General features: G+C 54.0%; 1 protein-coding gene across 1 annotated transcript in view; it reads right to left on the bottom strand.

The window, feature by feature from the left end:
- Window positions 1-3,527, bottom strand: part of VPS26C (VPS26 endosomal protein sorting factor C) — a 541,728-nt gene that overhangs the window by 71,354 nt on the left and 466,847 nt on the right. The window lies entirely within an intron of this gene.

The following is a 3,527-nucleotide window of genomic DNA, read 5'->3' as shown; positions in this document are numbered from 1 at the left end:
AGGCTGGTGTTTCAGACTCGAAGTATTGGGTGTTCACTGAGGGGAATGGACAGGGAGAAGAGGAAGACAAAGATGGACAAGGAGAAGAAAATTCTTTCCACAGAGAATAATCAGGCATTGGAATGGGCTGCCCAGAGAGGGGGTGGATTCCCCATCCCTGGAGGTTTTTCAGCTGAGCTTGGCCGTGGCACTGAGTGCCATGATCTGGTAAAGGGACTGGAGTTGGCCCAAGGGTTGGACTTGATGATCTCAGAGGTCTTTTCCAACACAATCCATTCTATGATTCTAAGGGGAAGCCCAACTCCCAGGCCAGACAGAGGGAATCTCCCACCCCTGAGGTTTCAGGTGCTTTTCTGCCAGGTTAGGGAGCAGCTCTGGCCCAGTGGGGTGTCCCAGGAGCCAGGCCAGTTGCCAGGACTGGGCACTCACAGCCTGCACTGGGGACACCTCTGCCCCCTTTTGGCAGAGCAGCTGAGCTGTGGCGTCCAGAGCCAGGACTTCCACTGCTGCCTCAGGCTGTCTCCCACTGCCTTCCCTGCTTTCTGTCCCTGGCTCTGTCCAGAGTTCTTTGTGGAGCTGTTGCAGGAGATGAAATGAGCAGGAAACTGTCTGGTTTTTGTGCTGGGTTGGTTTTATTGCCAGCCTAACAAATCAGCATAACTCTGGGAAGGTCAGAGCTGGGTGGTGGGATGGGCAGGTGGGTTTGCTTGGCCTGTGTGCTCTTGAGTGAGGTGAGGTCAGGGGAAATGCTTCAGGTTTGACTCATTCCAAAGGAAACAACCCCAGAAGTCTCCAAGGCCAGTTGGTTGTGTCTTGGAGCAACCCAGTCTTGTGGAAGGTGTCAAGAGAGGGACAAGAGGGAGATGGACAAGAAGAGGAGGCCCCACTTCCAGGCCATCCAGGGACCAGTGCTGAGTCTGCCCAGGAGGAGGCCAGTGGAGGCGGGGCCTGGTGCTGTGCCAGGGCAGCACACGCTGTCCCTCCTGTCCCTTTCACCCCACGCTGCCCCCTTCATCCCACGCTGTCCCCTTCACCCCACACTGTCCCCTTCCACCCCATGCTGTCCCCTTCACCCCACACTGTCCCCTTCATCCCACGCTGCCCCCTTCACCCCACGCTGCCCCCTTCACCCCATGCTGTCCCCTTCACCCCACGCTGTCCCCTTCACCCCACACTGTCCCCTTTCACCCCACACTGTCCCCTTCATCCCACGCTGCCCCTTTCACCCCACACTGTCCCCTTCACCCCACGCTGTCCCCTTCACCCCATGCTGTCCCCTTCACCCCACACTGTCCCCTTCATCCCACGCTGTCCCCTTCCACCCCACACTGTCCCCTTCATCCCACGCTGCCCCTTTCACCCCACGCTGCCCCTTTCTCCACCCGGACTGACCTCACGCTGCCTCCAGAGGGCACACGACAAAACTGAAGGTGGGACACAGGATGGCAAAGGAGCTGCTGCAGCCCCAGGGCAGCCAGAGCCAGGCCTGGTCCCTCCGTGGGGACAGGCTGCCACCACTGTCACTGCAGCCACCGCCAGGGCAGCCACCAGTGCCACAGGTGTCAGCAACACCCCAGCTGCCACCACTGTTGTCACCACTGTCACTGCAGCCACTGCCAAGACAGCCACCAGTGCCACGGGTGTCAACAACACCCCAGCTGCCACTGCTGCCACCACTGCTGCCACCACTGTCACAGGTGTCAGCAACACCCCAGCTGCCACCACTGTTGTCATCACTGTCACTGCAGCCACTGCCATGGCAGCCACCAGTGCCACAGGTGTCAACAACACTTCTGCTGTCACCACTGTTGTCACCACTGTCACTGCAGCCACTGCCATGGCAGCCAGCAGTGCCACAGGTGTCAACAACACTTCTGCTGTCACCACTGCTGCCACTGCTGTCACCACTGTCACCGCAGCGACTGCCATGGCAGCCATGGGTGTCAACAATACCCCAGCTGTCAACCACTGTCACTGCAGTGACTGCCATGGCAGCCACTGCTGTCACAGGTGTCAACAACACCCCAGCTGCCACCACTGCTGTCACCACTGTCACCGCAGCGACTGCCATGGCAGCCATGGGTGTCAACAACACCCCAGCTGTCAACCACTGTCACTGCAGCGACTGCCATGGCAGCCACTGCTGTCACAGGTGTCAACAACACCCCAGCTGCCACCACTGCTGTCACCACTGTCACTGCAGTGACTGCCATGGCAGCCACTGCTGTCACAGGTGTCAACAACACCCCAGCTGCCACCACTGCTGTCACCACTGTCACTGCAGTGACTGCCATGGCAGCCACTGCTGTCACAGGTGTCAACAACACCCCAGCTGCCACCACTGCTGTCACCACTGTCACCGCAGCCACTGCCATGGCAGCCACCAGTGCCCCTGTCCCTCCTCACCCCCAGCCCAGCTCACTCCTCCTGTCCCCTCTCTCTGCAGTGGCACTTTGCCAGCCTCAGTGACACAGGGACCCCTCAAGAAAATGGATTTTATCCCTTCTCCATAAAATCCCAGAATCCCAGACTATTCTGAGTTGGAAGGACCCACCAGGATCATCGAGTCCAACTCTTAAGTCAATGGCCCACAGAGGGGATTGAACCCATGACCTTGGCATTGTTAGAACCAACTTTTAACCAACTGAGCCAATCTCACTAATTTTTAATCAGACCTGTACTAACTTTGTATTTTACATCAGTTTTTGATTTTAGTTTATCTAAGCACAGCTAACATATATGTAGCAGTTCTCTTAACCTTTAGACAAGGAGGAATTTAACCCTGTAGCTGTGGGATGAACTTTGAGAAATAAACCCAAAACCCCTGTTTAGAATAGAGGCTGAGCTATAAAAAATAAAGCAAAAACTCTGTCTAGATTAGAGGCTGACTTGTAAGAAATAAAACAGAAAACCTGTCTAGATTAGAGGCCTGAAGCTGTAACATGGTTTAGTTAAAAAGGAAATATAGAGCTAGGAGAGAGAAGAAATAAGAGATAAAAGCAGCCCATTAGAGCTGTTCACAGTCACCCAAAATATCCTGCTTGACTTTAGGAAAGGGTTTTCAGCTGTAATTCAGTATATAAACCTGGAGACACAAAAGCCTCATTAAACATGTCTTTGATGGGTTTACCCCCATGTTCCCAGTGCTGAATAAAAGATTTTAAAATCATAGAATCGATTGGGTTGGAAAAGACCTCCGAGATCATCAAGTCCAACCCTTGGTCCAACTCCAGGTTTTTGGTTTTGTTCTATCGGATTTGATTGTTTCTTAATTCACTCGTGGCCAGGGCACCAGCTGGGGATTTTCACAATTCTTGGCCAGAACACTGAGAAAAAACACAATACTGCTATATCTTTTTCTCTCGTCACGAAGTAGAAAGTTCCCATCTCAGTCTGCAGAGCCGCCAGGATCCAAATCCCTGTCACCGCCTGGAACGGGGGAATTCTGCGCAATATCCTGCATTTCCACCGGCCAAACACCTCAGCGCCTGTTACATTAAAAAAACCAAACAAACTATTATTCTGGG

Source organism: Pithys albifrons, chromosome 1 (assembly GCF_047495875.1).
Source record: "Pithys albifrons albifrons isolate INPA30051 chromosome 1, PitAlb_v1, whole genome shotgun sequence".
In the NCBI taxonomy this organism is placed as follows: domain Eukaryota; kingdom Metazoa; phylum Chordata; class Aves; order Passeriformes; family Thamnophilidae; genus Pithys; species Pithys albifrons.
The sequence above is the reverse complement of the archived record's forward strand: the minus strand, read 5'-3'. Positions and strand labels throughout refer to the sequence as shown.